Below are 22782 nucleotides of genomic sequence, written 5' to 3'. Positions count from 1 at the left end.
ATCCTGGCACCTCAGAGAAATTAGAACCCAAAGGAATTGGGGCGGCCTGTGGAAAAGTACCCCTTTTGGTTGTCCTAATAATCCGGTAGGGTTTCGAAAGAACTTTCCATCACACCTGGGAGGACTCTCCCATGGCAAAACTGCCAGGAGGCCTGACTCCTACTAGCCTAATTTATTAAAGAGTGAGGAATGAATAAGCATGAAAATGTGTATTTTCAGGAGGAGGAGAGCCTGGTAGCCTGGTGTGGTCGGGTTCCCAGTCGAGCCAGTGATATGAAGGCCGTTTTAAAAATACAGATTCGTAGGAGTGTGGGTGTGGGGACAGGATACCTGGCTGGGTACAGATTATTATACCTGGCTGGGTACAGACCACACAGATTATTATAAGGGATAAGGCCTCTGTTATTTTTAAGTGCCCCCAGGATGGGGTTGGCAGATAAAATGCAGGCCACTCAGTTAAATTTGAATTTCAGTTAAACAAGGGATAGTTTCTAGCACAGTAGTCCTCCTTTATCCATTGGGATAGTTCCTTTGGATTTCATGAGACCCTGAGTATCCTTCCCATACCTCCTCCACTTTTTGCTTTATCATTTAAGACTCTGGAGCTTTGCGTACTGCCAGTATCGTACCCGATGAGGTTTATCTGAGGCACGATTGTTGATCATTGGAAACTTTTCCCAATACCCCCCCATCCCGTGACGACTTGCAATATAGTCGGCATTGGCAATTTTTGACAGTCTCTATGGAGACTGAATATGTTTTTTTTAAAAAAAAAAAAAAGTCTCTGGGCCCAGTGTGGTGACTCGTACCTGTAATCCCAGCACTTTGGGAAGCCAAGGCAGGAGGACCACTTGAGTCCAGGAGTTTGAATCTGGGCAGCACAGGGAGACTTTGTCCCTACTAAAAATGCAGAAACTTAGCTGGGTGCAGTGGCATGAGCCTGTGGTCTCAGCTACTTGGGAGGCTGAGGCAAGAGGATTGCTTGAGCCTGGGAGTTTGAGACTGCAGTGAGCTGTGATTGTGCCATTACACTCCAGCCTGGGCAATAGAGTGAGATCCTGTCTCAGAAAAAGAAAGGAAGGCAAGAAAGGAAGGAGAGAGAGAGAGTAAGGGAGAGAGTAGGGAAGGGAGAGAGGAGGGAAGGGAAGGGGAAAGGTGTGGGGAGGGGATGGGGGAGGGGATGGGAAGGGGATTGGGGAAAGGATAAGAGAGGGGAAGGGAGGGGAAGGCAGAGGAGGGGAGGAGAGGGAAGGGGAGAGGACAGGAGGGGAGGGAAGGGAGACTCTGCAAGTGGCTGAAAACCCAGGTCCCACTGGGCTCCACGTTTCTCTTGAGGTGAGGGCCAGGATTCAATGCAGTCTCTGTGTACCTCCTGTGACACAGCACATCAGCCTGGCACCGCAAGGCCATTACAACTTCTAAAGTGGGATATCCTAAGATAGGTGAATTACCCAAATGTTTCAAGGCGGTTCAGATGCTAGCTGGCGAAAAAGAACAAATATCTACTGTGATCTTTCTTTTCATCCTTCTCTTGCTTTCCCTCACTTTAAAATTCCGTTTTCTGCTTGCAACAGCAATACATGCCTGCAATACAAAATGTAGATATTACAGAAAAGCACACTGTAGAAAATAAAGGTCCCCTGTTTTCTATGCCCCAGAGATTTCTGTTATTAACATTTTGGTATGCAGTCTTCAAGATTTTTAAACAAATGTATACAGTTACCTGTACTGTTATTATATATACAAATATCTTTATTTTTAAAACCTTCACTCACATTAAATGTTTTCCTATGTGTAATTTATTTAAGAAGTCTCCTATTGATGGACATTTGAGTTGTTTCCATCTGGGTGACATAATTACTGCATTGCTGAACATGATATAGATATAATTCAGTGAGAATCCTTGTATATATTGTTTTTTAAAATCACATCTCTGATAATATCTTCAGAATAGAATCACTAAAATGAAATTGCTGAGCCAAAGGGTGGTCAGAGTTTTGGATACAATGGGTACTGCTAAATTACCCACGAGACGCTCAACAGACGAAGGATGAGAGGGCTGTTCCCGTGGCTGCACCAGCACGTCACATCATCAATCTTCTTGGTCCTCACCGATCTGATGGGCAAAGATATTGAATTTTAGCTTGCATTTCTTTAACTATGAATGAAGCTGAACATCTTTTTATTTGTTAATTGTGCCACTGAGAAGTGTCTTGGACACTGTGGGGGCTGGGTAAAATACCATTGAAATTTCCTCTATCCTCTCTACCACTGAAAGTTCCAGATCACTGGCTGGTTCCAGGAAGTGGCCCTGTAGGAATCCTTGTCATCTTTTCCTGACCCACGCCATGAAGTTCACTGGTCAAGGGTGGCTGATGGTATCTGGTTTGTCTGAGCAGACTGAAGAGTTCTACAAGCATAATTTAAACTGCAGCTTAATTCACCAGAGAGGAGGCAAACAGTCCCACTCCTGGTTCTTGGCTGATGTCATCCCCATGGCATGCTGGCCCCTCTAGGGGACCTAGAGACACAGATGAGGAGGGAGAGGGGTTTCTGCACAACCAGCTCCCTGGCACAGCCCATCCCCAGCTCACATTCCACCTGCTCAGAGGCTCAGAGGGTACCCAAGCCAGTGTGACATCCCCCCATCCCACCTAAGCCCCCATCTTGGTCTCTCCCCTGTCAGGTGTCTTCCTAGCACTCTGTACTGTCTGTGGTCAACATGTGCACATGGTGGTCTCATCTTTTAATGCTTGTCTTTGGCCCCCAAGAAATCCTCACTACATCCCCAGATTGGTATCTGAAACACCCATCCCTGCTTCTTGGCTGACGTCTCCGATAGTAGCTTAGTGGATATTTATGCTGAATGGGGTACTGTACAGAGTGCTTCACATACCTTGGCTCTCTTTCCCCTCAATCTTTAGTTGACACATTTTAAACACTAAGAAATGTGGAAAGAATACATGGTGAGCGAGTGAACGCCCTCCACCTTGATTCAACAGTTAGCATTTCACGTGTCGTCCTTGTCTTTCTCTCCATCTCTGTGCAGACATTCTCTCAGTTGTTACAGAACCATCTGAGTGTGAGCTGCTGGCCTCAAGAAACCTCACCCTTCAATATTTCAGCATGCATTTGCAAGAATGCATGTGTTTTCCATAAGTACAATGCCATTCTCACACCAAAGAAATTAACAGTAATGCTGAACTAGGTGATATTCTAGAAACCAAATTTAAATTTTTCTAATTTTTTCTCCAACCAAGTTCCCATCAGGGTTCACATTTTACATTCAGCTGTTAGGTTCATTTGCTCTTTATAATAACTAAAATCCTTACTTCACAGGTGAGAAGACAGATTCAGAGAGGCTGAGGAACTCGTGCAGGGTTGGATGTCTCCTAAGTGGGAAAGCCAGCATGTCCTTGAGCATCTCTGGCCACCCGAAACATATTTTCTCCCCTTTTGCTGCTTTATGCTCCCCTAGTCCTCCTGGTTTTATCCCCAGTCTCTCGCTGATTGGGTCCATGCTGGTCATGGGCTGGGGCAGAGGTATGGATGTTAACCCCATTACTCAGCAGACTAAGCCTTGCTTTCCAATTCCTTCAGCCACACCACACCTGACCCCCATCCCCTGTAACTTTCTGAGACATCAGTCATCCACTGGGAGTGACAAGGCAGCCTCCTTTTAGTGGAGGATCCATCTGCAGCTAGGTGAGGCAGAAGAGAGAGAGCTAGGCAGTGCTAGGGGAAGAACAAAAGGTGGTTTTAGGTCAAGAATGTGGGTAAGGCAGGGACTGAGAAAACATTCCACCTGGATGCATGTGAGCTTATCCCAGGAGAACTGGAGAAGAGCCATGACCCAGCAGAAAAACAGCTCACTGAGTCATCCATCTGCTTGTGGAAACAAAGACCCTCCTTTGAGGTGGAGTTTGCAGCGAGCCCAGATTGTGCCATCGCACTCCAGCCTGGGCAACAAGAGCGAAACTCTGTCTAAAAAAAACAAAAAACAACAGATCACGTGGTCAGGAATTCGAGACCAGCCTTAACAACATGGTGAAATACCGTCTCTACTAAAAATACAAAAATTAGCCAGATGTGGTGGTGTGTGCCTGTAATCCCAGCTACTCAGGAGGCTTAGGCAGGAGACTCGCTTGAACCCGGGAGGCAAAGGTTGCAGTGAGCCAAGATCATGCCATTGCACTCCAGCCTGGGTGACAGAGTGATATGCTGTTTAGAAAAAATAAATAAAGACCCTCCCTTTTAAGAGCTCCATCCACAGAATCCTTTCCTGTCAAATGTAGCACTTGTGGGACTGTAAATGGTGAGGATAGACAGCCGTGACTCAGGGATATGGACAGACCTAGCTCTCCTCTGGATTAGTGTCCCCAACCTTAGCTGAATTTGCTGAGTCTGGGGCTCAACACTTGGAAAGACCTAGATGGGAGAAGGTAGAAGGACCAGGAGACCCAGGGAGCAATGGAGTAGGGCTGGGCCTGGGGATACAAGACCAGGAGAAGCAGCGCCTACCTCCTGGCATCACAGGTGTGTAAGAGACTTTCCCCCCAGGCTCTGTGGGACTCCTGTCACCAGAGACTGGGATAGCAAAGGGAGGAGACACAAGTGCCCAGGAGCACATTGGTGAAGAGGTCCCAGATTTAAGGATAATGGTACCCTCTTCCCCTCTAAGCGAAATCAGCCCATTATGAATGAGATTTGCTAGTATGAGAGTCTTGAGGCCTAGGTATCCCTCACATCAAATCAGGCCTTGCAAAAATCTAACTAAAGAGTCTAGAATACACCACCAGGACGCCATGACTAAATGTAGGAAATTGTAGTCTAATCAAATATATTAACAGCTATGTGTTAATATGTGTTTTAAGACAAAAGTGGTCATTATTTATATCATCAGGAAAAAAAGCCGTGAAGCAATCATTTTCAGGGGAAAGTGGGAAGGGGTGGAGAAAAGAGTAGAATATAAGAAAAGGTCTCCCAAATACAAGAATCTGGCAAGTTTCTTTAGCACTGCCCAAGATAGAGAGACACCAGATGTTCTGATTCCCTGAGATGCAGGGGACCCATGCCTGCCCCATGCCACGCACTGCCAGGATCCTAATGCTGAGGCCCTAAACCAATATGGCCTGGAGGTATCAGAGGTTCTTCACCAATAATGTGCAGGTGGCTGGGAGTCTCTCCTCAGCTTCTGTCTTAGTCCATTTTCTGTTGCTATAGCAGAATACCTGAGACTGAGTAATTCATAAAGAAAAGAAAGGCCAGGTGCAGTGGTTCACATCTGTAATCCCAGCGCTTTGGGAGGCCAGGGTGGCCAGATCACTTGAGATCAGGAGTCTGAGACCAGCCTGGCCAATATGGTGAAACCCCATCTCTACTAAAAAATACAAAAATTATACGGTGTGGTGGCATGCAGCTGTAATCCCAACTACTCAGGAGGCTGAGGCAGGAGAATCACTTGAACCCAGGAGGAAGAGGTTACAGTGAACTGACATCATGCCATTGCACTCAAGCCTGGGCAACAGAGTGAGACTCTGTCTCAAAAAAATAAAAAATAAAAATAAAGAAAATAAATTATTTCTTATAGTTCTAAAGACTGGAAAGTCCAAGGGAATGGTAGCAGCTTCTGGTAAAGGCTTTCATGTTGCATCATAACATGGAAGAAAAGGGGAAGGGCAAGTGAGTATGATAATTTACCCATTTATGCTCCCAAGAGAGGCACTGATTTCACTTAGATCACCTTACACATATATCCAAACACAAGACCGTTCATAGAAGTGGGGTGGGGGGGATACTGTCAGCATGGCCTCTCCTTCTACCTGCAGGAAGTTTTCTGAAGGGAAGAAAGAACCATAGTTAGGGAGAGCAGGAACTGCAGAAATGACAATAGATAAGGGGACTCTAGTTGTGAGGCTGAGGCCCCTAGAGGTGACCTAATCACCTTGTACTAACCTCACCTCTCAACACTGCCACACTGGGGGACCACATTTCCAATGCATGAATTCTGGTGAATACACTCAGCACACAGCAGCTTCCCTGTCTAACCCGTGACCATAGGGCTGGTCTGCCCACGTTCTGGACTTTGTTTCCCGCCAGACCCTCCTTATGCCAGCCTCACTCTGAAGCTTGGCCCAGTTGTCTATCCCAACATGGTTCCTGGCCACTCCCTTCCCTTTTTCCCTCTCATTTAAATCTGAATTCTTTCTTTTTTTTTTTTGAGACAGAGTTTCGCTTGTTACCCAGGCTGGAGTGCAATGGCGCGATCTTGGCTCATCGCAACCTCCACCTCCTGGGCTCAGGCAATTCTCCTGCTTCAGCCTCCTGAGTAGCTGGGATTACAGGCATGCACCACCATGCCCAGCTAATTTTTTGTATTTTTAGTAGAGACGGGGTTTCACCACGTTGACCAGGATGGTCTCGATCTCTTGACCTCGTGATCCACCCGCCTCAGCCTCCCAAAGTGCTGGGATTACAGGCTTGAACCACCGAGCCTGGCTGCTTCTTCTTCTTCTTTTTTTTTTTTTTAAGACGGGATTTCACCATGCTGGTCAGGCTGGTCTTGAACTCCCGACCTCAGGTGATCCACCCACCTTGGCCTCCAAAGTGCTTGGATTACAGGTGTGAGCCACTACGCCTGGCCTAAACTTGAATTCTTTAACCTGTTGTGAAAACCTGCCATTGAAAACCATCCCCTCCACCCACTTAGATCGGATCTTGCCTGCTTGGTCTAGAGTTTACTGTTCTTTTGTAGTCTCAGTGCTGCTGCCTCACCACGAGTGCTTCTCAACACTCAGGTATGAGAAATGTTCCTTATTTCCCTGAGTTACATTATATCCGGCTCCAGCCTCACTTACCAAGATATATGAGAACTTCACTATGTGTCCATTCTGGGGCCCCCTCTTCCCAAGAGATTAAACAAGGACCCCAGGGCTCATTAATGTCCCGAGAAAGGACGCTCACTCTTGGGCTGTGGGTCAGCATTTCACTGCTGCTTTTGCCTGATGTAGATGTAGCCTCTGGGCACTGGTGTTTCACTCTTTAGGATGATGATCCCTTTGCCCTTTATGTGGCATTCACAGCCATTGCGCCTGCCCACACTTTCAGAACCACCCCTACAGGCAGCCTTCACTCACGCCCTCCCCAGTCTGGGGACCTGCCGCCTCCCCAGGCCCTCTGGGAACACCTGTCCCATCAGCCTCCTCCATCCCTGGGCTATTCTTAGCTCTCAGTCCGTGGAGGCTTCCTCCATTCCAAACCTCCTGTGTTATTATTATTTTATGAGTCTAGGCTTTTAAAAACAAAACACTCAACTCTCCCCTGGGGCTAGGCACACTTCCATTTTCAGGATTAAAAGTCCAACTGCCCTTTTCAGAGGTGGAAGCAGAAAATCTCTTTTTGGGTAATGACTCAATAGGAAAGTAAAAGGCTAATTTTAAACCCAGACTCTTTCTACCCATCAGCGGGGTGCTTTTGTCACTGTTCTCAGGAGCAGAGGGCATTCACATCTGGACAGGGTGAGTGGCACCCTCTGGGGCTAAGCAGCCCACAGCCCACTCTGCTGAATGCACAGCCCTGGTGAACAGCCCCTCTTTCAGAGCCTTTGCCCTCTCCTGCAGGGCCTGATACCAATCAGCACACTTCAAGGCCAGATCTTCCTTTGGGCCTTAATCCAAACCACATGTCCCTTTTCTCTAGGGGCTCAGGGTCACACCCCACCTCCCACCACACATCCAGCCCTCAGTGGCCCTATTGACCCAAAACTGGCAATGGCAGCAGGAACCCCCAGCCGGGACTTGCTACCCATGAGCATTTTGTGCCAACCTCTTCTGTACCTGTTGGGACCACCCTCAAGGGTGCAAATCAACTGTGGCCCAGAAAAGGCCTGAAATCCCCTCATTCCCCTGCAAGTGGGAGTTGTGAGGACAGACCCTCCTTGGCCCAGGTTAGTAACTTTGGCAATAACCATGGCCTTTAAGGGAGATTGGGGCACCCCACAACACTACAACACACCAACACTAACATCCACGCACACGGCTTGGCTGGGGAGGAGGATTTCATGATGGCATCACTCCGGGTTGTATCCGACACGTGCTTTTCAAGCCGCGAGAATATCTGGTCAGATATCTGCACAGTCCTCTGTGGTACAAGCATAACACGATCACCAGCCTGTCAAATACGAGGAGCCAGGTGGCTGGAGGAAGATATGGTCACAGCCCACAAAGAGGCTTCTCTCACCAGAGTAAAAGCTCCATTCATCAGTTACAGAAGAATAAATGTCTGATGAGGAGCCTCTGGCTTCAAGGGAAATCTACTTCAGAAAATGGTTTAGGCTGAGTGTGGTGGCTCATGCCTGTAATCCCAGCACTCTGGGAGGCCAAGGCAGGTGGATCACTTGAGGTCAGGAGTTCGAGACCAGCCTGACCAACATGGTGAAAACCTGTCTCTACTAAAAATACAAAAAAATTAGCCAGATGTGGTATGGAAGCCTGTAATCCCAACTACACAGGAGGTTGAGGCAGGAGAATCCCTTTAACCTGGAGGTGGAGGTCGCAGTGAGTTGACATTATGCCACTACACTCCCCCCTGGGCGACACAGAGACTTCATCTCAAAAAAAAAAAAAAAAAAAAAGAAAAGAAAAGAAAAAAGAAAACAGTTTAAATGATTTGCTAAAATTTCCTAATTTCATTCTATAAAAGTTGGTATCTGGTTGTCCTTTTCTGAATGCAAAGTGAGAACTCTCCCTACCATAGACAGCGTGACTATGATCCAGATTATGTTGCCATGAACATGTGGCCCGAAATGCCTGCTCAGTTTTTCAGGATGCAGAGTTTCACTTTGCTGAATTCTAAACAGGTAGAAATATTTTAATGGATAAGAGGTTTCCACATTGCCCAAGCTGGACTTGAACATGTAGCCTTGCCCCCTCATGTGCCAGGACAACTGGCTTGAGCCACCATGGCTCCCGAGGTAGAAACATTTTAAGAGTGAACAGTAGAGGAGGATCAGGGTCAGATGAATGGGAGAATGAAAGAGAGAGTTGGACCAATTTGAGTCCTAATCATAAACATCTTGAAGCAGGGTGCAGTGGCTCATGCCTGCAATCCCAGCACTCTGAGAGGCTGAGGTGGGTCCATCACTTGAGCTCAGGAGTTTGAGATCAGCCTGGGCAACATGGTGAAACCCCATCTCTATTAAAAATCTAAAAATTTCTGGGTGTGATGGTGCACCCCTGTAATCCTAGCTATTCAGGAGGCTGAGGCAACCTCCACCTCCTAGGTTTAAACAATTCTCCTGCCTCAGCCTGCCAAGTAGCTGGGATTACAGGCGTGCGCCATTATACCAGGCTAATTTTTGTATTTTTAGTAGAGACAGGGATTCACCATGTTTGTCAGGCTGGTCTCAAACTTCTGACCTTAAATGATCTGCACACCTTGGCTTCCCATAGTGCTGGGATTACAGGCGTGAGCCACCATGCCCGGCCCCATGCCTGAAGTTTTCCCACCTGCCAAGAAACGATGGGGTTTCCTAAGTTGGCAGGACTTCCAGAAAGGTCTTCTGCTCTGGAGCCACTGGGGGGATCAATCAACACGATCCAGAGTTTGCATTAGACCAGCCTTTCTCTGGGGAGTCGGCCCTGGGCCACCTGTTGCCGAAGAGCCAAGGGCCCCCAGTGATACTCCCCACCAGGGCCCGGATGGGGTGCACTCCCGGCCGCAGAGCTCGCCTGCGCAGAACAGAAACCCCTGAGCCGCCGCGGTGGAAGGCTTCGCGTCCGAACGTAGCAGTGCGTCCTTGTTGTCACTAGGGGGCGACCGCGCGTAACAGGAAAGCAAAGCCCTGCGGAACCGCACTCGCAGCCAAGCTTGCACGAGCAGCGTGGGGATGCGGACTTTTTCCAAGGCAGGGGCCTTGAGGCCATAAAGGCAATGCAAGGCTAGAGAGACCAGGAGACTTGGGAGATGTGACTCTTAAGAGCAATTCCGGCCAGGCGAGTTGGTTCACATCTGTAATCCGAGCACTTTGGGATGCCGGGGGATTGGGGGGTAGGGGGAAATCAGCTGAGGTCAGGAGTTCGAGACCAGCCTGCCCAACATGGCGAAACCCCGTTTCTACTAAAAATACAAAAACTAGCTGGACGTGGTGGTGCATATCTGCAATCTCAGCTACTCAGAGGGCTGAGGCAGGAGAATCGCTTGAACACAGGAGACGGAGATTGCAGTGAGCCGAGATCACGCCATTGCACACGAGCCTTGGCGACAGAGAGACACTCCGTCAAAAAAAAAAAAATCAATTCCACTCGACCTCAGGGCCCTTCCCGAGCTCTGCTCTCTCGGGCAGACTGGGACCCAGTGAGGCATGGCAACGCCTTAGGGGTCCCGGGAGCAGTGCACAGATAGGGAGTGGCACTTCCCGAGAGGGACCTGTTTGTACGCAGAGGCTGTTTTTAGGTGAAACGCCATCTGAGAGCAAGAGAGCCCAGAGAGACAGCGAGAGAATGTGCACCCGCCTTCTGGAGGCCTCCTGAGCGCTGACCTGGAGCTCAAGGCCACAGCCAAGGTGGGCCTTCGCAACGCACAATCCACAAAGCAGCAATCCAAGGGTAGAACCAGAGTGGCTCTGTGAGCTCAAAGCATGTACATTAAATGATAACTAAAATTACATAACACAACAACCACCACAATGTGTGTTTGGGAGCTTGATGTGAATTTGCTATGCCCTGCGAATGTGCTGGGCACAGGTTCCTGAGTGTCTGCTCGGGGTTCCAGGGTCGAGGCTCTCAGAGGCCACCCGTGTCACCTGTGGGTTAATAAACTGGGAAAGAATGAAGAATGGCATGGGGCTTCAGAAAGGCTGCCACCTGTTGTTTCCAAAGCGAAACCAGGGAAAATAAAGATATAAAGATGTTGTGTTTTTTGCAGCAAAGTGGATGCAGCAGGAGGCCATTATCCCAGGTGAATTAACACAGGAGCCGAAAACCCCATATGCATGTTCTCACTTATAAGTAGGAGCTAGACATTGGGTACTTATGGACATAAAGACGGGAACAATAGACACTGGGGACTCCTAGATGGGGGGCGGGGGGAGAAGGGCAGGGGTTCAAAAACTATTGGGTACCGTGCTCAGCACCTAGGGGAGGAAGCATTTGCACCCCAAACCTCAGCATCACACAACATATCCAGCTCACAAACCTGCACATATATCCCTTGTATCTAAAATGAAAGTTGGGGAAAAAAAAGATCTAAAGGTTATATTTTTGCCCTAATCAAAATGAAAATGAAGGGCTGGGCACGGTGGCTCACACCTGTAATCTCAGCACTTTGGTGCTGGGATTTGGTGGATCGCTTGAGGCCAGGAGTTCAAAACCAGCCTGGTCAACATGGTGAAACCCCGTCTCTACTAAAAATACAAAAATTATTTGGGCCTAGGGGCCTGTGCTTGTAATCCCAGCTACTCGGGAGGGTGAGGCAGAAGAATTGCTTGAACTTGGGAGGTGGAGGTTGCAGTGAGCCAAGATCACACCATTGCACTCCAGCCTGGGTGACACAGTGAGACCTTGTCTCTAAAAACAAACAAAAAATAAAAGCAAACAAATGAAAACGTAGTTTTAAAACTACAGGAAACAATGCTTATTCATACAACTTTGGATACCTATTTAGTTGGATAATAGAATGTGAGGAAAAGAAAAAAAAGAACACCACTTTTATCCCCTGAAATGTGAATCAAGGTCTGGGCATAATTGAAAAGTGATCTGGAGGCAGATTTCCATAGTCTTTACCTCTTACATTCATTCGCAATACATGTTGAGTGTATCGTTTAATTCCAGCCTTGAAATATCTCCATGAGGTTGACGGTGCCTCACTCTGCCTCATGGTGGCTGAATTCAGGCCTCAGGAGTGGATGAGGGAAAATGCCTAATAATAATTACCAAAAGTCGCCTTCTGTGCTGTCACGCCAAGCCAGCACCTGGGCCTGGAACTGGACTGCAGCCCCTCAGCTTTGCCCACTGCCTCTCGACCATAAACCCCCTCAAAGTGAACGAGCTTTGGGCCTTTGTGAGAATGTGTGAGCAGGATCTGAGTGTTCTGCACACCGAGGAAATGCACTTTCTGAGGGAGTGGGTGGAAAGCATGACGGGGAGGTACAACCTGCTACTCAGAAAGCTCAATCAGAAGAAAATACCAAGGAAGAAAAACCTGAGAGTAAGAAGGTGAAGGAAGACTTAAAGGCAGACGAACCATCAAGTAAGGAAAGTGATGTAGAAATTGACCATGAAGGTGTAATTGAACCAGGCACTGATGCCCCTCAAGAAATGTGAGATGAACATGCAGAGATAACAGAGCAGATGATGGATCTGGCGAATGATAAGAAACTGGCCGCTCGGAAGCCCTAAATGAAGGTAAACTGCAGAAAGCCATCGACCTATTCACAGATGCCATCAAACGGAATCCTCGATTGGCCATTTTGCATGCTAAAAGGGCCAGTGTCTTCGTCAAATTACAAAGCCAAATGCTGCCATCCGAGACGGTGACAGAGTCGTTGAAACAAATCCTGATTCAGCTCAGCCTTACAGGTGTCGAGGGAAAGCACACAGACTTCAGATCCTGAAAAGAAGCGACCCATGATCTTGCCCTTGGCTGTAAATTGGATTATGATGAAGATTCGAGTGCAATGCTGAAAGAAGTTCAACCTGGAGCACAGAACATCGCAGAACATCTGAGACAGGATGAGTGGAAATGTGAAGAGTGAGAGATCAAATAAAGAAAAGAGTTAAGAAGGCCGGAGAAGAGATGAGAGCGCCCAGAGGGAGGAAGAAGCCAGACGACAGCCAGGAGCTCAGGGTGCTCTTTTGCAGGTGGCTTTCCTGGGGAAATGCCTGGTAATTTTCCTGGAGGAAAGGGAGGGAGCATGCCTGGAGTGGCCGGAATGCCTGGACTCAAGAAAATTCTTTTTTTTTTTTTTTTTTGAGACAGAGTCTCGCTCTTTTGCCTAGGCTGGAGTGCAGTGGTGCGATCTCGGCTCACTGCAACCTCTGCCTCCCTGGTTCAAGTGATTCTTCTGCCTCAGCCTCCCAAGTATTTGGGACGATAGGAGCACACTACTGCACCCAGCTAATTTTTGTATTTTTTGTAGAAATGGGGTTTCACCATCTTGGCCAGGCTGGTGTTGAACTCCTGACCGCGGAGTGATCCACCCACCTCAGCCTCCCAAAGTGCTGGGATTACAGGCGTGAGCCACGGCATCTGGCCTCAATGAAACTCTCAGTGATCCAGAGGTTCTTGTAGTCATGCAGCGCCCAGAGTTATGGTGGCCTTTCAGGATGTGGCTCAGAACCACAAATATGTCAAATTCCAGAGCAACCCAAAGGTTGTGAATCTTATCAGTAAATTGTCAGCCAAATTTGGAGGTCAAGTGTAATGCCCTTCTGATAAAGAGCTACCTAGCTCAGCCTATGGATGTCACAGTAACACAAGCCGCTGTGCCTCTGACCTTCTTATCAAGAGAGCTGGGGTGCTTTGAAGATAATCCCTACCCCCTCCCCAAAAAGCAGCCGAAGCATTTTACAGTCATTTGCCATTAGGGTATTCACTCAGATAATTTTTTCCTACTAGGAATTACAAACTTTAAACACTTTTTAAACCTTAAAAACATTTAAAACAAATATAAAGGATCTGTTCATTCTTGTATTTTTCTTTACTAATCATTTTGGACTTTTTTTCTTTGAATTATTGTGCAGGGAAGATACTTGTGTATGGAAGCTTATTGCTCTGATCTGAGTGAAATAAAAGTTTATTAGTGTGAGGCAAACATAACTCATTGGAAGATGAAGTTTGTGTTGGATATGTGGTTCCTGAAGCATTCTGACTTGTTTTATTAAATGCCTTATCTTTTGCTTTAAAGATTTATTTCAGTAAAACTAATTGGGACCACCAGTATTTCAGTAGAACCTGGGTAGGGACTGGAAGTGCTTGGCAGGGTGGCAGCAATCTTGCTGTGTTTTGTTTTTATTTATTTTTTGAGACAGAGTCTCACTCTGTTGCCCTGGCTGGAGATCAATGGTGTGATCGTGACTCACTGCAACCTCCACCTCCTGGGTTCAAGCGATTCTCGTGCCTCAGCCTCCCAACACCATGCCTGGCTAATTTTTGTATTTTCAGTAGAGATGGGGTTTGGCCATGTTGGCCAGGATGTTTTCGAATTCCTGACCTCAGGTGATCCACCCGCCTTCGCCTACCAAAATGCTGGGATTACAGGCATGAGCCACCGTGCCCAGCTGCTGTGTCTTATACAACACGCATCCTTGGGCAGGTTGCCCTGAAATCTTACGTTTTGGTGAAGGGGTAATGATTTTGTAATGCTGCAGTAGAGTTGGAGTACTTAGTTCTTCTTGTCCGGTATATCTAATAAATGTTTCATATTATCTACACATTAAAACAAATAATTACCAAAAGTCCAAAGTGGTTTCCACAGTTGTGGGCAGGACACACAGCTGCTGCTTGGGCTTCCAGAGAGCTACTTCTCAAGACCTTCCTGAACCAAACATTCAAATATGGAAGTGGTTCCAGAGACATTTTTGGCTGTTACAACTGGAAGCCAGGGGCTGCTACTGGCAGTTGGTGGGTAGACACCAGGGATGCCACCAAACATCCTACTATGTGCAGCTCCCTAAAACGAGGAAGTTTCCAGTCCAAAATATGGAGAGTGTGGAAGTTGAGGAGACTTGAAATATGAGAACGTTTATTTGGCTCCTTAAAAAAATTACAGTCCAGGCCAGGTGTGGTGGCTCATGCCTGTAGTCCCAGTACTTTGGGAGGCTGAGGTGGGTAGATCACCTGAGGTCAGAGTTTGAGACCAGCCTGGCCAACATGGTGAAATCCCATCTCTACTAAAAATACAAAAATTAGCCAAGCATGGTGGTGTATGCCTGTAATGCCAGCTACTCAGGAGGCTGAGGCAAGAGAATCACTTGAACCTGGGAGGTGGAGGCTGCAGTGAGCTGAGATTGAACCACTGCACTCCAGCCTGGGGACAGAGTGAGACTCCATCTCAAAAATATTTTTTTTTAATTAAAAAAAAAACCCAGTAGCTAGACATAAACATTTATCACCTTGCATATAAACATTAATCACCTTGCACAAGCAATGGTGAGTGGTGTTAATAGTCAAAGCAAAATCAAGCACTTCTGGGGTGGCTTTGGGCCAGGGTACCGAAAAAAGGTCTGGGCAGGCTTGCAGTGGTTCTGAGCTCCTCCACAGACCTGTTAAGCCCCAGATCCAGGCCTGCCCAGAGACTAGCCCTCCCTATCCCCAGCCTTGAGCTCTTACGGCTGAGCCCCAAGTTCCCCTTTAAAGCTGGAAGTATCCCCAGACTCTGCCCCCAACCAAAGAAATGTGATGGGGGGTTCTGCTTTGCCCCAGCTCCTGCCTGGGCCCTGGGCCTTGCTATCAAAATCTCTTCCAGGTCAGACTCCACACACCTAGGGGTCTTCCCCATTCTCTGTAGGGGTGAAAATTCTAATATAGATGTTCTGAATGGAACTAAACAGTTGGGCCTAGTTAGTTGATATTTACTGAACATACACATGTACTTAGTTAAACATTAGAAAGATAGAAATTACAAAAAGAGTCTTCAGTATTCCGCCCCACTCCGCCAGGTCTGCGCTACAGAGATAAACACCATTAACCGCTCCGTGCGTGTCCTTCCAAAAATCTTCATGCCTGTACACACACTCATCCGCATGCACACGTCTTCTGCACCCTGCTTTCTTCTAACCTCGTGTTAAAGAAATTGGCGGGCCAGGCAGGGTGGCTCAAGCCTGTAATCCCAGCACTTTGGGAGGCCAAGGCGGGTGGATCATGAGGTCAAGAGGTCAAGACCATCCTGGTCAACTTGGTGAAACCCCATCTCTACTAAAAATACAAAAAAATTAGCTGGGCATGGTGGTGCGTGCCTGTAATCCCAGCTACTCAGGAGGCTGAGGCGGGAGAATTGCCTGAACCCAGGAGGCGGAGGTTGCGGTGAGCCGAGATGGCGCCATTGCCCTCCAGCCTGGGTAACAAGAGCGAAACTCCATCTCAAAAAAAAAAAAAAAAAAAAAAAAAAGAAATTGGCTCTGGGATCGGAACAGCTCTTGGTCCAAGTTTTCTGAAGATCCCCACTCCTAATGTACCTTCGAGATTGCTCCAAATCAGTATATACACATCTGCATTATCCTTTTTAAACAGCTGCGTATTATTCCACTGTATATGTGGCTTTTTCTTCCCCAGAAAGCTTTCCTCTTTTCTCTCATAATAGTAGCCTGAATTTGGGGAGAATCATATCTTTCCCACTTTCAGTTCTTTGATTTGGGTGGAGGTGACCCAGGGTTGGGCAGATGACCCAGGCCTTACCACCAGAAATGGACACAGAACCCACGCTGGGGCGGAGCCAATAATGACCAGGGCTTTCTTTGAAGCCTTAAAGGAAGAGAAGCTCTCTTTTTTTCTGCTGGCTTCACACATGAGGAGATATTGGCTTGGAGTGCTGGAAGTCAGTCTCTCATGGTGTGGAGTCCGAGAATAAAGCTCACATGGTGAAGAACAAAGCCAACATATGGAGAGAGATGGTGCTCATCTTTTTTTAAAAATTTTTATTTATTTTATTTTTGAGATGGAGTTTCAGTCTTGTTGCCCAGGCTGGAGTGCAATGGTGCAATCTCTGCTCACTGCAACCTCCACCTCCTGGGTTCAAGCGATTCTCCCACCTCAGCCTCCCGAGTAGCTGGGATTACAGGCACGCGCCACCACACCCGGTTAATTTTTGTAGTTTTAGTAGAGACAGGGTTTCACCACATTGGCCAGGCTGGTCTCGAGACCAAGTCCCGGCTACTTGGGAGGCTGAGGCAGGGGAATCACTTGAGCCCAGGAGGTGGAGTTTGCAGTGAGCTGAGATCGCACCATTGCACTCCAGCCTGGCAACAGAGTAAGATTCCGTCTCAAAAAAACAAAAAAACAAAACAAAGTCCTGCAGACTCTTCCTTCTCTAGGACAATTGTTGGAGCAGCTGAGGGAAACCTTTGACCATGAGAAACTATCTGCTGATTCAAACCACTTGATGTGCACAGTCCCAAGAACTCATCCAGCCAAAGCTCACTTCCTGGGCTAGAATATCACTGAGGACGTTTCCCACAATTGGCTCTGGGATCTGAACAGCTCTTGGCCCAAGTCTTCTGGCGATTCCCACTCTTTCTGCTTTGAGCAATCTATTTGTGGGAGGAGGGTGATAGCAATGAGTTGAAGAAGAATTACATCACCAGGAACCCGTGGCAAAGGCAGAATTGAGGCGTGGTCCTTAACTACTGGGGAGACTTGTGCCAGCAGGAAGAGCCAGGGTCCAGAGGGAAGCAGAGGTGGAGTTTATTTACAGAGGTGCGGGCCTGCACCAGTGGAGAGGTATTTCTTTTTTTTTTTTTTTTTTGAGACGGAGTTTCGCTCTTGTTACCCAGGCTGGAGTGCAATGGCGCAATCTCGGCTCACCGCAACCTCCGCCTCCTGGGTTCAGGCAATTCTCCTGCCTCAGCCTCCGGAGTAGCTGGGATTACAGGCACGCACCACCATGCCCAGCTAATTTTTTGTATTTTTAGTAGAGACGGGGTTTCACCATGTTGACCTGGATGGTCTCAATCTCTTGACCTTGTGATCCACCCGTCTCGGCCTCCCAAAGTGCTGGGATTACAGGCGTGAGCCACCGCGCCCGGCCCTGGAGAGGTATTTCTTTAACAGACAGCAGCACCCACCCCTACTCCACAGAAAGGACAGCGTCTGCCTGAACCCCAGGAAAAAGGACCTTGAAGCCTCTGTGGCTCCCAGCAGAGCAGTAGGTCATCTAGTGATACTCACATGGTATTGGCAATGGGAATTTGGTTGTTTTTAAAATTGCTTTATTGTAAACTGACAAATTTTAATTTTTTTAATTAAAAAAATGTTTTTTGGCCAGGCACAGCACTTTGGGAGGCCACGGCAGGTGGATCATGAGGTCAGGAGGTTGAGACCAGCCTGGGCAACATGGTGAAAACCTGTCTCTACTAAAAATACAAAAATTAGCTGGGCATAGTAGTGGATGCCTGTAATCCCAGCTAGTTGGGAGGCTGAGGCAAGAGAATAGCTTGAACCCGGGAGGCAGAGGTTGTAGTGAGCCAAGATAGCGCCACTGCACTCCAGCCTGGGCGGCAGAGCAAGACATTATCACTAAAAAAAAAAAAATTTTTTTTGAGATGGAGTCTTGCTCTGTCGCCCAGGTTGGAGTACAGTGGCACAGTCATAGCTTACTGCAGCCTCAAGCAATCTTCCCACTCCAGCCTCCCAAGCAGCTGGGACCACATGCAGTGCCACCACACCCGGCTAATTTTAAAATATTTTTTAGAGATGGGGTCTTGCTATGTTGCCCAGGGTGGTCTGGAATTCCTGGTCTCAAGTGATCCTCCACCTTGGCCTACCAATGTCCTGGGATTACAGACATGAGCCAGTGTGCCTGGTCTATAATTGTATATATTTATGGATACAAAGTGATACATGTATACAATGTAGAATAATTAACTCAAACTAATTAACACATCCATCACCTCAAATACTTATTTTTTTTGTGTGGTGAGAACATTTCAAATATACAGTACCATAGATTACTATTAACTATAATCACTGTGCTGTGCACTAGATCTCAAACAGCTTATTTCTCCCAAGGGAAACTTTGTGCCCTTTGACCAGCAGCTCTGTGTCCCCCACTCCCCATGGATTTGATTGTTAACAGCCAAGAATAGACTGCGGGAAGGAGAACGTGTTAAAATACGATCATGGAAGAAAACCTCTTCCATTTCCAGTACTTAGTGTTTCTGCTCTTTTTCTTGGTTTCACAATTTGTTTTACTTGATTAACTTATTAAAACGTAGTGAATATTTACTCATTGATTTTGAGATAGAGTCTTGCTCTGTCGCCCAGGTTGAAGTGCAGTGGCACATTCTCAGATCACTGCAACCTCTGCCTCCCGGGTTCAATATATTTGTTATTATAAGTCACCTGTTATTATAAGTCAGCCCTTTCTCCCAAGAGCTGAGTCCTCCCTGGTGTCCCACAGTAATGTGAAGACAAGGGCATCCTGGTTGTAGATCTTAGGTGGCTTCGTTAATTTCTGACATGGGGCAGACGTGGGGGAAGGCTCTGGGATTTCTCAAGCCTAGTCCAAAGGAATAGACTGAGAATCCTACAACCCACCTTTGGTTGAGTTCTCATTCATATGCAAATACCTTTCCTGGCATCCTCCCAGTTCTGTGCCTCCTCATCACCCCAACAGCCTGCACCCTACGCTCACCTAGCAAGCAGTGAGAACATTTCCTTCCATATGGAAGGAACAGGCCAGCCAAGAAGGCCTTTGCTTGATTCGGAGTTATTTGTCTTCAGGAGTCCCATCCACTGACCATTTTCCTTTGGGCTTGTGGCATCCTGTGCTTTATGGGGTCGCTGACACCCTGCCATTGAATACGTTGCTTAAACCAGGGATTTGAGCTGCCAGGAGCTGAATCCATCCTGCAGATACGTTTTGTTTTGTTTGGGCTCAAAACAATGTTTTATATTAAAAATCTGAATTATTTGCTAGCATTAAAAATTGCAGGCCGGGCGCAGTGGCTCACGCCTGTAATTCCAGCACTTTGGGAGGCTGAGGTTGGGAGTTCGAGACCAGCCTGGCCAACATGGTGAAAACCGATCTCTACTAAAAAAACAAAAATTAGCCAGGCATGGTGGCAGCCTCCTGTAATCCCAGCTACTCGGGAGGCTGAGGCATGAGGATCACTTGAACCCAGGAGTAGAGGTTGCAGTGACCTGAGATTGCACCATTGCACTCCAGCCTGGGGGACAAGAGCAAGACTCCATCTCAACAAAAAAAATTGCAAAGTTTTATGTAGCAACGCAGATTTCCAGCTCCTTTGGGAAACTGGAAAGTTGTGGTAATAGTGGGGCAGTGTTTTTAGTGACCTGCTGACCCGAGCAGGTTGGTGCACTTATTCCTTCCTGTAAAATGTCTAGGGCGATTTCAGCTTGCAATGCTGTTCCCTCCCTGGTCCAGTAAACACCAACATTCCAGAAATACTCAAGAACCCATTGGGAAAAGACAAAGGATTCAGGTCTAAGCTTCATACTCTGACAGGTGGCAGGATGATCTATTGATATAAAAGTTTTTGGAGTCCAAGGTGAGTGGGAAGGCTGAGGTGGGTGGATCACTTGAGGCCAGGAGCTTGAGACCCACCTGGCCAACATGCTGAAACCCTGTCTCTACTAAAAGTACAAAAACTAGCCAGGCGTGGTGGCATGGGCCTATAGTCCCAGCTACTTGGGAGGCCGAGTCAGCAGAATCACTTTAACCTGGGAAACGGAGGTCACAGTGAGCTAAGATCGTGCTGCTGCACCCCAGCCTGGGCAACAGAGAAAGACCCCACCTAAAAAATTTTTTTTCTTTCTACAGATTTTCTAACTGTAAGCAATTTGGCAGGCTTTGTACCTCCTTTCCTACAGGATTTCAGTGGGGCAGACAGCAGAGCAGCCTGAGAATGAGGCTGATATGTACTGAAAACCTAAGGCCACTGGGAGATTATAGGGTGTCCTGGTAAAGGAGACAAAAAGGGAAAGAACCTTGGAGAGGTGATGACGTGAGCAGGACTCACCCTGCCTGAGAAGGGCAGAGAGGGCCGGGCCTCTCAAGGCCACAAGGCCACCCAGCACTTAATGATAGCCTCTTGAAAGGGACCACATGGCAGAATGGTCGGGATTGGCAGGACTCTGCCTCCAGAACTCCAGCACCAGCAAAGACCCCATATCTTGTAAAAGCCAGGAAACAGGACCTGCTGGGCTTTGAGGGACATGTTGATTTGATGTCATCTGTGACCACGGTTGACCTTCCCTCCTAAGCCTTGAGGATTCTGACACAACCTTGGAGGAATGAGGAGCCCTCTGCCAGGTGCGGTGGCTCATGTCTGTAGTCCCAGCACTTGGGGAGGCTGAAGCGTGTGGATTGCCTGAGGTCAGGAGTTCAAGACCAGCCTGGTCAATATGGCAAAACCCTGTTTCTACTAAACATACAAAAATTAGCCAGGCGTGGTAGTGGGCATCTGTAATCCCAGCTACTTGGGAGGCTGAGACAGGAGAATCACTTGAACCTGGGAGGCAGAGGTTGCAGTGAGCTAAGATCATATCATTACACCAGCCTGGGTGAGACTCTGCCTCAAAAAAAAAAAAAAAAAAAAAAAGAGGCCGGGCATGGTGGCTAACGTCTGTAATTCCAGAACTTTGGGAGGCCAAGGCAGGTGTATCACGATGCCAGGAGATTGAGACCATACTGGCCAACATGGTGAAAATACAAAAATTAGCTGGGTGTGGTGGTGTGTGCCTGTAGTCCCAGCTACTTGGGAGGCTGAGGCAGGAGAATTGCTTGAAGGCAGAGGCTGCAGAGAGTTGAAGTTACAGTGAGTTGAGATCACACCATTGCACTCCAGCCTGGCAACAGAGAGAGACTCTGTTTAAAAAAAAAAAGAAAAAGAAAAGAAAAGAAAAAGAAAAAGAATGAGGAGCCCTCAAGAAAAGAAAAGGCATAAAGGATTGATCTGTGCTATGACATCAATGACTCTTGAAAACATTATGCTCAGTGACAGAAGGCAGTCTCAGGAGACCATGGATTGTACAATTCCATTTATATGACATGTCCAACATAGGCAAATTCATGGAGACAGAAAGAAGATTAGTGTTTACTTATAATAAGTAATAAATGAAAAAAATACAAAATAAGGGAAATAAGTAGATGAGTGGTTTCCAGGGGCAGGGGTGAGGGGAAATGGGCAGTGGGTGGTCGGCAGGCACAGGATTTCCTTCCAGGTGTGAGCGTGCTCTGGAATTAGACAGCAGTGATGGCTGTGAGCGTAACAAAAGTCTGAATTGTGGGCTTTAAAATGGTTAAAATGGTGAATTTTGTGCTGTTTAGATTTTAGCTCAATAAAATTTTTAAAACAGTTTGATGGAATTTTTTTTTTTTTTTTTTTGAGATGGAGTTTCGCTGTTGTTTCCCAGGCTGGAGTGCAATGGCACGATCTTGGCTCACTGCAACCTCCGCCTTCTGGGTTCAAGCAATTCTGCCTCAGCCTCCCGAGTAGCTGGGACTATAGGTGCGCACCACCATGCCCAGCTAATTTTTGTATTCTTAGTAGAGACGGGGTTTCACCTTGTTGACCAGGATGGTCTCGATCTCTTGACCTCGTGATCCACCCACCTCAGCCTCCCAAAGTGCTGGGATTATAGGCGTGAGCCACCGCGCCTGGCCTGGAATTTTCTTTCTTTCTTTTTTTGACACAGAGTCTCACCCACTCTGTCGCCCAGCTGGAGTGCAGCGGTGCAATCTCAGCTCACTGCAACTTCAGCCTCCCAGGTTCGAGCAATTCTCTTGCCTCAGCCTCCCGAGTAGCTGGGATTACAGGCGAGTGCCACTGCACCCAGCTAATTTTTTGTGTTTTTAGTAGAGACGGGATTTCACCATGTTGGCCAGGCTGGTATTGAACTCCTGGGCTCAAGTGATCCACCTGCCTCAGCCTCCCAAAGTGCTGGGATTACAGATATGAGCCACTGTGCCCAGTCCGATGGAATTTTCTACCCCTGTAATGGGATGGTGACCTAAAGTTACAAATCAGTTGACTTAAAAGAAGAAAAGAATATGTCATTACTTTCTTCAACCTCTGAGTTTGTGGGCCAGGAGTCACACCTATTCCA

At 47.4% G+C, this 22782-nt stretch overlaps 1 non-coding gene and 1 pseudogene across 1 annotated transcript; both read left to right on the top strand.

The window, feature by feature from the left end:
* The first annotated feature begins 603 nt into the window (after nucleotides 1-603).
* On the top strand, nucleotides 604-749 carry LOC118143892 (U4 spliceosomal RNA). Its single transcript, XR_004728381.1, has one exon. It is a non-coding gene; the product is annotated as a U4 spliceosomal RNA (small nuclear RNA).
* Nucleotides 750-11843: 11094 nt separating this feature from the next.
* On the top strand, nucleotides 11844-12751 carry LOC100402859 (putative protein FAM10A4; annotated as a pseudogene).
* Nucleotides 12752-22782: the final 10031 nt, after the last annotated feature.

Source organism: Callithrix jacchus, chromosome 11, assembly GCF_049354715.1.
Source record: "Callithrix jacchus isolate 240 chromosome 11, calJac240_pri, whole genome shotgun sequence".
Lineage (NCBI taxonomy): Eukaryota > Metazoa > Chordata > Mammalia > Primates > Cebidae > Callithrix > Callithrix jacchus.
Note: the sequence above shows the minus strand (reverse complement) of the source record. Positions and strands in the feature narration are given on the sequence as shown.